The 12,590-nt window shown below is 56.1% G+C and overlaps 1 pseudogene; it reads right to left on the bottom strand.

Annotated features, from left to right (window-relative positions):
- Positions 1 to 3,465: 3,465 nt before the first annotated feature.
- LOC135872991 (patatin-like phospholipase domain-containing protein 6) lies at positions 3,466 to 9,620 on the bottom strand (annotated as a pseudogene).
- Between the last annotated feature and the right edge of the window lie 2,970 nt (positions 9,621 to 12,590).

Raw genomic sequence — 12,590 nt, 5'->3', positions numbered from 1 at the left:
TGGGGTGGCATGGAGCATGCATGGGCTGGGGTGGAGGCCCAGCCGTGTTCTCAGTGGTGCTGTTTGTAGCCTCAGGCTGGCCTTTGGGGGGTACCAGCCATCAGCCCCTGCCCCTTCAGACGGGGCGTAGGGCAGTGTTTTGGTTCTGACTCTGCTGGCTGCTGCCCTGCCCTGTCATGGGCTACTCCTCTCCTCTTCCCTCCTCCCCTGTTGCTCCCCTTGCCCCCCAGGGCAGCAGCCCCCACAGCCTCTCTCCCCAGGGCACGGCCAGTTCTCCCCAGCTGAGGGGGAGGCAGGGGCAGGCTGGGGCTGCCATGATGCTGAGGGAGTGCCCTGAGTGCCACGGGAGGAGTCTTCCCCGCTTGTCCGGAGCCAGGCCAGGGGCTGGGAGCAGCTGGCTCCGAGCAGGGGGGGGCCTGGTGCCACCGCAGTCCCCTCGGCTCTCGGACCCGGTACTGGAACCGAGCGGGGAACCCAGGGCTAGTTCTCAGCAGGGGTCTGATGTTGCCTCACTCTCCCAAGAAGCCACTGCGGTGCCCGATCAAAGAGGTGGGTCTGGCGCTGGGGCAGAGCTGGGGGTGCTGGTTCTGAGGGTGGGGCCTGGCACCGGCGTGGGGAGGGGCACTGGTTCTGACTGGAGAGGCTAGTCTTCTTCTGGAGGGGCGGGAGTGCTGGGGCTGGTTGTGGGGCCTGGGCTGAGTCAGAGCGTGGGCGTGGTTGTGGGGCCTGGGCTGGGTCAGAGCGTGGGGCTGGGGTCTGTATTGGGTCAGGGTGTGGGGCTGGTTGTGGGGCTGGGTCAGAGTGTGTGTTGTGTATTTGGTTGTCATGGTAATAGAATCTTGTGTTGCTATGGCAACGGAGTTAGATTATTAGGGGATAGCCCAGCCTGTTTTGGCTGGCTGTTGGTTAGTTCTGTATGTAGCAATAAATGGCTGCTCCAAGGTTTACAGCTCTCTGTGTCTCCAATGATTTCTTCCTAAAACTGTTGCCCCCAAGGATATAACAGTGTGGGGCTGGTTCTGGGGCCTGGGCTGGGTCAGAGTGTGGGGTTGGTTGTGGGGCTGGGTCAGAGCGGGAGGGATCTCGTGCCGGTTCTGCCAGTTCTGGACGGGGCGGGGGGGTTGGTGCCCCTCTGGTCTGGAGGCGCAGACCCTGGCCAGCCACCCCAGCAGTTGGCTCGCACGCGCGCACACACTGGTCCTCCCCGCCCAGCTTCCGGCCTGGCCAGGGGGCACAGCCTGCAGGGTGTGGGGCCCTGTGGCGAGAAGGAGCTAAGGCCCACCTCAGCCCCCACCTCCACGAAGAGGCTGATGCTTCTAACAGGGGCTGTGCTGCATAGCGGGAGAGCTGATCACCTTCTCAGCGTCCCCCCGCCAAGTTCAGCCCTGACCACTGCTCTGCCCCTGCCCATGTTAAAAGGCTTTTAAAAGTGGGGGCTATGGCCCCTCTGCCCCCACCGCTTCCGGTGTCCTTGGGCCCCCGGGGTGTTGAGGGTCCAAATGTTCTTTGTGCCCAGGGTCCCAATAAATCTTAATCCGCCTCTGGGGCCGTACAGCACAGTAAGACCTGGCATTTACACAGGGGTTTCCAGCCCTAGATCCCAGAGCCTGGCTGGCTTGGTGATTCCATGGCCAGCTGCCATGCGACCTATGGGTGGGGGGGTGGGGGTGGGGGAGGGGAAGGGAGATGGGGAGGGAGGAATGACTTCGCCTCATCTGCCTAGAGCTGGGCCTGGGCAGTAGTTAGGGTTACTATATGTCCGTATTTTCCCAGACATGTCCGGCTTTTTAGTTGTTAATCGCCATCCGGGAGGATTTTTTAAATATATAAAAACGTCCGGAAAATACAGAGGTATGATAACCCTACCCACTGCCCCTCTCTCCTCTTAGGGTGTCAGCTCGCTGCAGCCTGCGGATTGCAACCCCCCCCCACCCCCCCATGCTGCTGCAACCCCGCACCCCACCGCTAGGAGCGGTGGCATCTCTGTAGGCAGCTGCGGGTGCGGGGGACCCGCGGCCGCTTCTCCGTCCTCTGAGTATCCCCCGCGACTCTGGCAGAGCCTCAGTCTCCCCCCTCCGCCCCAGCCGTGCAAGGAGCTCCCCCCCCGCCAGCGGTCCGTGCAGCTGGGGCTGCCTCCCCCCCCGCGGAGCTGCTGCCCGGGGGCGGGTCCTGGCACAGGGGAAAGTTTCTCGGCACGCGGCGGCTCCCGGGAGCCCGAGCTCCCCCACCCGGGAAGGGTCCGAGCTGCCGCAGCCTCGCTGGGTCTGGCTGGGAGCGGGGTGGAGGCTCCCATGAGCCCGAGGGCAAGGCCCAGGCCACGCACGCAGCACTTCTCTGCTCCAGCCTGACCAGAGAGGGAGCTGCGGCTGGGATGCAGCCTCGCAGGTGGGAGCACGCTGGGGTTGGGATGCCCAGCTTGGGGGCAGGCCTGGGGCCCGAAGCAACTTCCCGCCCCCCCGGCTCCGGCTGCTGCTGCGCCTGGCCTGGGGTGCACGGGCTGGAGAGCGTCGGGAGCTGGGAAAGTTGGAGCCCGGGGAGGAAGTGGCTGTTTCGGGTGGCTGGGAGGGAGCGGGGAGGAGGGGGAATGTGGCGAGCTCAGGGGAGGAGGCGGGGCCGGGATTTGGGGAAGGGGGCCAATAGGGCAGTGTTGGGACGGGCACTTTGGGGAAGGGGTTGGAATGGGGGCAGGGAAGGGGCAGAGTTGGGGAGGCCGTGGAGTGTCCTCCTTTTTCAATGTACAAATATGGTAACCCTACATTTGCTGTCTGGTCACCCTACCTGCAGCAGCACTGGCCTGGGTCAAGTACTGGCTGGTGGAGGGTGCTGGGCCCAGTGGCCGCCACTCCACCCTGAGGTGAGCCCGGGCCAGGTCCCACTGCACACTGGGAGATGTAGAAGGGCTGCTGACCCCAGCAGAACCCTGGCCATTAACCGAGTGGAACCAGGCTGGCCTCAGGACTCCAGCAGCAGATGCAGGCCGGAGGCTCCAGCGCAGGATGGGCTCCAGTGCCCCAGCAACATGCAGGCTGCAGTCTCCTAGTGCCAGCCCTGGGCCTGCAGGCTCCATCTGTCCCAGTCCGGGAGCAGGCGGCTGGGCTCGCTCCGGGGGCGGGCAGTTGCGGTGCCGCAGACTCTTCTCCTCATCCGGGAAGGAGAAGACGCCGTGTGATGGTACAGACCCAGCCCTCGGGGAGAATGGGGCCTGGCCAGCCACCAAGCGGCAGGAGGGGGCAGCAGTGCTGCTGTCATGATGGGCCCTTGCCCCCAGGCCAGAGAGCTCAGGGCCAGGAAGGACCAGCAGGATGAGTGTGAACTCAGACTAGAGTCCAGTCAGTGGCTGAGTGGAGAACACACACCCCGTCCCTCCATCCAGTCCAGAGTGAGACCCCCGCGCCCCAGGAGAGCTGCCCTCCGGGCAATCGCCCTGCCTCTTCCCAGGCCGAGGCAGGGACGATTCAGGCCTGTTTAGTGAGAGCTGGGTAAGGACGAGCCACGTGGCCAGGAGCCCCCCTCCTCCCGAGCACACCAGGGTCATCTAGGGCATTGGTTCTCAAACTGGTGGTTGCAACCCCTCAGGGGGTCGCAACCCCTCAGGGGGTCACAACCCGGTTATGTGGGAGGTTGCAAGCTCCCACCCCGAGCCCTGCGCCAGCCCCAAGCTCCTCCAGCCCAGCTCCACCCCCAACTCCACTCCACTCCACCTCCAGCGCTGCTCCACCTCCAAAGAAAGGGTGCCAAATAGAAGTTTGCCCAGGGCGCCCTTTTTCCTATGGCTGGCCCTGGTACTGAGACAACATTAGAAGGCTTGATTCGCAGCTGAACAAGTACTGTATTAATTAACAGTCAGAGACACAAGTGCAAACTTTTTCCTGAAAATAATGGCCACTTGTACTCCTAAAACCGCTAAAAAACGAAAGGATCTCGAGTCTTCATTAAACTTGGCTTTACCAGGATCATCACCTCTGGTATTGAAAAATCGCAATGTGTCATTTGCTGTGAAGTTTTGTCTGCTGAATCAATGCAACCATGCAAACTGCAGTGACATCTTGAAACTAAACATCCTGAGCATAAAAATTGAAACGTGGATTTTTTCAAACACAGAGAAGAAGCAACAAAGGTCAATTCATTTTAAGCAATAGGGTTTAAAATTAGTATTTAACAGTGTTAAATATCAAAAATGTGCTTTTAATTTCTAAGGGGGGGGGGTCGCACGCAGAGGCTTGGTGTTCGAAAGGGGTCACCAATACAAAAAGTTTGAGAACCACTGATCTAGGGCAACATCTGGGTCCAGACAAGCCCCACGTTGCGGTGGGTGGTGCTGGTTCCCCCGCTCAAGAGGGGAAGGTCCATTTCCCACCCTCTCCCACACGACTCTTAGCCCCACCCCCAGGATCTGGCCTCTCTGGGCTCCGGAGTTGGGCAATGCCAGCCTGTGATGAACTGGGACTGTTCTTAATGTGGTCTTTGAATGCTGAGTGGGGAGTGTTGGCTGGGAAGGCAGGGGAGTGTGGCTAGGATGGTCTGCATGGGGGGATGGGAGACTGGCCGAGGGAAGATACCTGAGCATGTAACATGAGAACCCAGGAAGGGGTTAGAGGCCAGGTGACACCTTTGCCCGGGAAACTGAACAAAGGGTGGGGGGAGAGTTTCAGAGCTAGCTGGTGGAATGGCTGGGAGGCAGATGGGGCTCTGACCTCCCAAGGGGGCTGGGGTGCCCTGGGACCCCAAGATGGACCTAACTGAGGGGGTCCTGTTGTCTGTGCCTGCAAGACCTGTCTTGGACTGTGTCCCTGTTGTCTAAATAAACCTTCTGCTTTACTGGCTGGCTGAGAGTCATGGTGAATCGCAGGAAGCCGGGGGTGCCGGGCCCTGTCCCCCCCCCCACACACTCCGTGACACAGCCTGAGAGCAAGGAGCCCAGGAGCTGGCATGGAGTGTGAGAATGGGAAAAAAAAAACCCCCCAAGGAGTGGGGGAGTGTGGAGAGCACCCCGTGGGGAGCCTGCAATATTTGTGCAGGGAAGGGGGGCATGGTCCCAGGGGCTGGGGAATCCAGGCCCACCCTTGCTCCCTGGAGCATGGGCAGCAGCATCGGGGACCAGCACTCCCTACAGCTGCTAGAACAGTGACACAGACGGAGCCCCACCTCGGCCAGCTCCCCCATCTGGAGAGGGCCCCAGGAGAAGCAGCTGGGCCCAGCACACCCCCTCCCCACGGAGCAGAGACCAGAGCTTACAGTCTCAAATACCTCAGTGTGGGTCCACTCAGCCGGTGCTAACAGCTCCTCCTCTCCCCGCGCGGGGTCCAGCCCTTCCTCCTCGTACTCCGTCAGGTACTCAGATTCCTCACCTGGGATGGGAGCACACATGGAGCTGGCAGTTGCTCCTGGCCTGGCCCTGGTGCCCCTCTATCCCGACCTGCAGCCCCCACTTCTATCCCAGCCCTAGCCCCCATCCCCCAGCCTTGCTGGGGCCCCAGAATCCTACTGGAGTGACATGGGCAGAGAGCCCTGCGTCGCGCCCCCTGCCCCCACTCACCATCAGCGTAGCCATCGGACAGGTAGCTCTTGGCCGGCTCGATGCAAGACACGATCTCAGCCAGATCAGTGAACCCCACGCTGGGGCAAGTCAGCACCTGGGGGGTGAGAGCCAGGCTAGAGATGCCCCTGCCAGGTAGCCCTGGGGGGCTGGGATACAGGGAGGAAATGCTATGTGGGCTGAGCTAAAGAGCGGGTGGTTCAGGAGGGCTCCAGTGGGTGAGGACAAGGAGTGGGGGGCATTGTGGCAAAGGGTGTGGGTCAGGCTCTCACCCCATGGCTCTGAGGCCAGCCCCGAGGGGATCCCCCACTTCGCCAAGGGGCTTGGCCTAAGGACAAAGGGACCAGAGCCACACGGTGGCCCCTGCTGGAACTGGGGTCTGCACTGATGAGGGAGGGCACTTCCTTGCCAAGCCCCCCCACTCCCTTTGGAGCCCCCAGCCCTACTACTTGGGGCGCCAGGGCTGAGCTGGTTGTTCCCCTGCCCCAGGCACTGGCGCTGTGCCATGGGGCTGCCACAGCCAGGACCCTGTAGGAACATCAGCTTGGCACAAAAGGGAGCTAAGTGGCTGGAGTGTGACGAGGCACAAACTGTAGCTACCCATCCCCTGCTGGCCCATGCCCCACTGTTGCCCCCTCACTCACATCCATGCGCTTGCTCTCGTAGAAGTCAGCCGAGCACCGGTCCTTCACCGTCTTCTCAATGATGTTGCCGCGGCTCCAGCCGCTGGACATCACCTTGCCGTGCTGGTAGCCCACGTCCTGCATGAGATGGATGGGCAGGATGAGGGGCCCACTCCTTCCAGCCAGCTGCGGGGGGACTGGCGAGGCCAGGCAGCACCCGCTGCAGAGCAAGACATGGATTTGCCCTGGGTGCTCCAACGCAGCTGGGGGGCTGCTCCCCACAAGGGTGGCCATCAGATTTCCAACCCATCCCCTCAAGCAGGGCCTCTTCCTCCCCAACCTGGGCACAGCCAGTGGCCCAGATCGGGGCCTCCCACCCTCCCCACCCCCGGCCAAGCGCAGCCCCCAGTCTCCCACACCCTGCTGAGCACTGACCCCCCCCTCTCCCAAGATCAGGGCCTCCCACCCACCCACCCCCATCTGAGCACAGACCCTCCCTCGGCCCCCCCAGATTGGGGCCTCCCACCCTCCCCACCCTTGCCCAAGCACAGACTCCTCTCCCCCTCCAGATCACGGCCTCTCACCCCCAGCCCAGTGCAGCCCAGGGCCCAGATCAGGGCCTCCCACCTCCCCGTCCCCAGCCGAGCACAGACACTTCCCCCACCCCCTAGTCAGGGCCTCCCACATTCCCCACCCCCGTGGCCCAGGCCATCTGGACTCACGTAGATCTCGTTGAACTTGCCAAAGTCCATGGTTTTAAAGCGGTGGATGGGCAGGCAAATGTATTCACAGTAGGAGCTCGACTTTACCACCTCCAGCTGGCGCACACACGACACATAGGCCAGACGCGACTGGATCTCCGCCATGTCGGGCACCTGTATGTGTGTGGGGAAGAACAGGAGTGTCCTGCAAGGGGGTGGATCAGCCCCACCTGGGACAGCATCCTGGGGCAGGGGGCTGCAAGGGACAGTCCCTCCTACGTTCTGCAGGTCTGACCCCCTCCCCCCCCAGCTGGCTCAGTCCAGCTGAGTGGCCGGAGCCGGATCCCAGCAACTGCCACTGGGGCATCAGGAGTGACTGTGCCCAGCCAGCCTGAGGGAAGCCACTGGCTGCCAAGGCAGGCCCACATGCTCAGGCAGGAGCAGCCCTGGGAGGCAGGGGCTGTGGCAGAAGGGACCCTGCCAGCACCTAGGGCTGTCGCTGCCCTTGGGGTAGGGGGCAGAGGAAGGGCAGGGGAGAGGGATGGTGAAGAGCCCCAGCCCTGGGTGGGTGGGGCCCGCCTGCCTCCCCTCACATGCCCCCTGGCCTGCAGCATGGGACGGGTGCAGCAGCAAGCTTTTTACAAAATGGAGTAAGCCTTTTAAAATGGGGTTTGAATGACAATCTGGCAAACAGTGAACAGAAGTTATAATGTAGGCAAGTGTAATGAATGGTGAACAGAAGTTACAATACTGAGATACTGAAAGAGTGCAAGTCTCAGTGACTTAAACAGGAATCGGATTGATATTGAAACTTACAAAGGCAGCTGGCTGAACAACTGTAGCTCTTAACAAGCAGCTTAATTGAGCTAAGCAGCAGCGGACTTAACTGGGGGAGCTCAACAAGCGGCTTAAAAATCAATTAGCCAGTTTTTGGGGTAACTGGTTTTATGAATGAATGTGGTTTCATTCATAAACTTGACTTATGAAGTTACATTGATAAAGTGAACAATTAAAAACAATTTCACTGATCAGTTCTACACAGGTGGCCGGGGTGACGTGCCCGGAGGCAGCAGGAGAGATGGGGCAGGGTTCCCCTTGGAGGGGGCTCTCGGGCACAGAAGACCCCCGGGCAGGGCAGGGCTCACCTTAACCTTCTGGACCCAGGTATTGAGGCGTTTCCACAGCAGCCACCAGCCTGAGAGGCTGTCCCCGTAGTTGCAGAGGTCAGTCTCGTCCTGGCTGCCCATGTCGATGGCGACCACTGATTTGGGGCCCAGCTTCCGGGCAATGCCCACTAGTGTCAGAGAGAGCGTGTCAGGGGCAGCGGGCCGGCAGAAAGTGGCACTGCCGGCGCCCCATGCTCCTGCCTGCTGCCATTAGGGCAGCTCCCCGCCCCAGGCCCCAACCCTCAAACATAGCTGGGGAGCAGGGCAGAACCCCAGCCACAAGCAGGAGGTGGGGAGCAAAGCCAGGTTTGCAGCAACCACTTTTCTCCCCTCCTCCCCATTTGCGTGGGAGGCATGAGCAGCAGGAGAGCGGGCGGGGTAGGTGGGGGTGGCTCCTCTGCACCAGGGAGTCCAGGGACCCCTTCCCACTAGCACTGCCCAGCTGGCCAGGCGGGGAGCTTCCCAGTGCAGGGAGCTTCCCAGTGCAGGCTCCAGCATGGCCAGATCTTCCCCATCCCCCCTCTGACTTTCTCTGTGTGAAGTGCAGGTCCAGCTCACCCAGCCTGCCCCTGCTGGCTCTGTTCTGCCTGGGAGCTCCCCCTCCATGGCACATTCAGAGGGCAGTAGGAACCAGCAAGTCGTCCCATGCAAGGACCCCTGGCCAGACAAGCTGCAGCAGGACTGTCCCATGCTGAACTCTGGACTCGGAGCTTCGACAGGGACAGCCTGTCACAGTGCTGGGGAGGGCCCAGTGCAGCTCCAGGGGCAGAGCACAGCTGCTGGAGCAGTGTGTAAATGGCTGTCTGTCAAAGACCTGCTGAAGGCTTTACCCAAGTCTGTGACTGCCAATGGGTGCAGTCTCTTCTGTTAGACTGCATGGAAGGAGCAATGAAGCCCCTTTATGTAGTGTGGTAACTAAACAGAAGCCATTGCCCAAGGCCCTGGGTGGGCCACATGGCAACGCCAACCATACGCTGAACTGCGTGGGCTGAAGGCTTCCCTGTAAGTTTTTGTAATATTTTTTGGAAAGTGTGTGACTCAGTTTCCCTATTGTGTAATGCCACCCCCTGGGTATGAAGGGGTTAATCACTCCTCAGGGACGGGGAGATGAGGTGTGGTAAAATTCTTACCTTTCCAAAAGGCGAGTGCACCTCTTGTGCTTTCTCATTTACCTGCTGCTGAAAGGCTCCTGTTTACATAGGCTGGGGTTTGGGGATGCTGGAAATGGGCTGCTGAAGGGCAGTACAGTAATTGAGGTCTTAGCAAAGATCCAAACGTCAAAGTGCAGGCTACTAGGGGCCTATCTAGGACTGAGGAGATGAAGTGGAGTTTGGCATCAGGGCAATTCAATCCCATAGCTTTATGCTTTGGCCATGTGGGGTTAGTCAGTCCTGCTGTAAATAACCACATAGGCTCCTTCTGGAGGCACAGCATTCAGTGAGGATACAAGCCACCTGGAGAGTTGGGGTGACAATATTCTAAACTTTGAGAGTTCCATAGATACTACCTGATAAATTGACAGATCCCCAGGGTACAACCTTGAACTGTGGGACCACTGTGCCCCCTTAACTCTCCCACCTGGGCTGTCTCCCATGATGCGTTGCTAGTGTCAAGCAGCAAACTCTTCCAGGTGCTGTGATCACTCAGTCAACAACATGCAGGGACACACCCAGCTAAATTGCATGAATGCTCTAAGCCACTCATGAACCATACACAGGGAAACACCAGCAAATCCCCCCAGCTTTGCACCCCAGAAATGTACCCTCTTACACTGCTCACAACCGTCTCTTGAACAATGCAAGCTCATTAATTCGTTCACCACTTCGTCAAAGGTGAGCGGACATGCACCAGCGTTTGTAATCTGAGCAGATTCCCCAAGCGCTTTAGACAGACTCATTGGTAAGGATAAATCATTGTTTATTAACTACAGAAAGATAGATTTAAGTGATTATAAGTGTTAGGCACAGAGGTTAGAATTGGTTACATAAGAAAGAAGAGGTAAACTCATAGACTAAGCAAAATTTAAATTAAACAGTTTCTCACCCCGTTAGATGTTCCAGGCAGTTTACAATTCTTATTACACAAGCTGCATTCCCTCCTCAGCCTGGGCCCAATCTTCCCAGTTCAAAGTCTTTTCTTCCAAACATTCTTGTTGCCTTCAGAGTAGGTAGGGGAAGAGAGAGGTGGACTAATGAGGTCACGGTCCTTTATTTTATACTCAGTTATATGCCTGGAAAAATCCTGGCTCAAACATGGAGTCAAGCATCAGGTGTCTTGAGGTGCCTTGTTGAGTCAGAGTTAAGTAATCCCTATTGTGTGGATGTGACACTCTAACTCCCATACTCATTCATATATGGTTGTGATATTTCATACAAAGCATGCCATGTAAGGTACATGAAAGATCATGATCTGCTGAAACCCTTTGTTCTGTCCAAATATGTATATCATTACTGTGTATAAAGCTATGAGATTATGCTGTATGGTTGCTACTAAATAGGCTGTAAATTTGCTAGTGGCATGCAAAAGGTCCTTAAATTTTGAAAGTGTTCCCTACAGTATGCTTAGGTAATGGAGGATTGACACACTCTAGGTTTACACATATATTCTGTTTATAAATGTATTACATGAGCTCAGACAGAGGGAAAATTCTGCCCTCAGTTGAAATGAGGGAACTAATAGGGTTAGCTGTACGCAAGCATGGGCAGAATTTGACCCAAGGAGTCTGCATATACTGGGCCTGATTCTTCCACTCACAGTGGTTTTAAACCACTTAATTCCACTTCTCAATGGAGTTATTCCTGTTTCATCCCAGAGAACTGGGCCTATTTTTCCCCTGGAATTGTTTGACTTTGTAAAGCTGTTTGTAGAAGCTTTTCACAGACTAAGCATTTGAGTGCCACAACTTGTAGGGCCGTCTTGTGAAACTATGCTGGACATCATAACATTCACTTGGAAGAAACTGACTTTTATAATGCCGTGAGATACTGAGGTTAAAGCAGTTTCCCCTCTGATGACCAGAAGTGGTCTTATGGTTAAGGCAGTGGTCTGGGATTCCAGAGATCTGTGTTTATGGGCATACATGCACGTACCTATTTTAAGGTCCCATCACACTGACAGAACGGCTCAAAGAGGATTTAATATAGTGAGAATCAGACCTGATGATCTAGTATGCTTACCTACACTGGGTGTTTGTACTCAGCTGACCACATCTACACCAGAAGGACAGCCCCTTTCAGCACTGCTTTGGCTTTACCAAACAAGGAACCTGCAGGAACTATGATGCCAGGGACTCCTCTAATGGTGGCTGCACCTGAAACTGCCCTTAACAGTGCAGAAGAGCTTCCAGATTGCGACAGGAAACACCATACTGCAGACTCACTTGCCCAAAGGTGAAACTATCTGGCAGAGAACATCCTGCTTTCCTTTTGTACCTCCTCCCACCTGCAACACGGGGATCTCCCTGAAGGAGCTTGTCTGAGGTTTGGGGTAAAGCAGGAGCATGTCACACACACCTCTCCCCATCTACCATCCCACAGACAGAATCACCTCTGCTCATGGAAGCAGAGGAGAAAGCTTGGGTGACAAACTGTGGCTTTCTATATACTGGGTATGAGCTCTAATCCAACCATACTCCTTGTAGTTTGGCACATGGTTCTACAAGATAGGAAACATTCTACATTAAAACAAAAAACCAACCATTCTTTGCATCTTTGCTGCTTTACATTGCCCCCTCACCAAGGCAACAATAGTCTGTGATATGGTGACTGCACAGTATGCTGATTGGATCTAAGTGCCTTATGTAATAACACTATCATCTGTTTTGTTTTTCATTCTAGCCCCTGATAAGCACACCTGTTATCTTGTTTGCCTTTTTGTGCTGATGGTTTCAGTGACGCCCTGGCCTCTTTTACCATGTCACATTCAAGGTCTTCATTGTCAACTACAAGATGTTCTGGTGGAGACATGAGTCTGAGATCGAGGCTCTATTCTTGGCCTTACTTCTTGAGTGACTGTGGGCAAAGCAAATTAGGCCAAATTTTAAGAAGTGGCCTCTGTTTTAGACACAAAAAGGTCTGAGGTGAATTCAAAAGGGTTGAGCACTGACTTAACTGGAGTGGTAGGCGCTCAGACAGCTGGGGTCTGAAACTGAACACTGAAAAATCCAAGTCGGTTTTGAAAATTTTAGTACTGAGTCTTTAGTTTGTATATCTCAGGTTCCTCATCAGTAAAATAGGGATAATACAGTCTACCTGCTTTGCACATGCACTAAAGGTGAGGCTTAATTCATTAAAAATTGCATTGATATCTTCAGATCTCCCATACATACAAGAACAAAGTTTTAATATGATAAATACCCAATAACTTCTCCTGATCAGTTTTCTGGTTGATTGTTCAAAGTGGTGTTCTCTAGATTTGTTCCTTTCTCTCAAATAGTTTTACACAACAGACAGGAATTATCTTGCTGAAGAAATGCTATATTAACAACCAAAGTTACTGTGATCTTAAGGTCATAGTGCATTTCAAGAATGTACTGCACATCTAAACAAAGTCACCTTTCCAAATA

Source organism: Emys orbicularis, chromosome 1 (assembly GCF_028017835.1).
Source record: "Emys orbicularis isolate rEmyOrb1 chromosome 1, rEmyOrb1.hap1, whole genome shotgun sequence".
Classification (NCBI taxonomy): domain Eukaryota; kingdom Metazoa; phylum Chordata; order Testudines; family Emydidae; genus Emys; species Emys orbicularis.
This window is presented reverse-complemented; position numbering and strand designations above follow the sequence as displayed.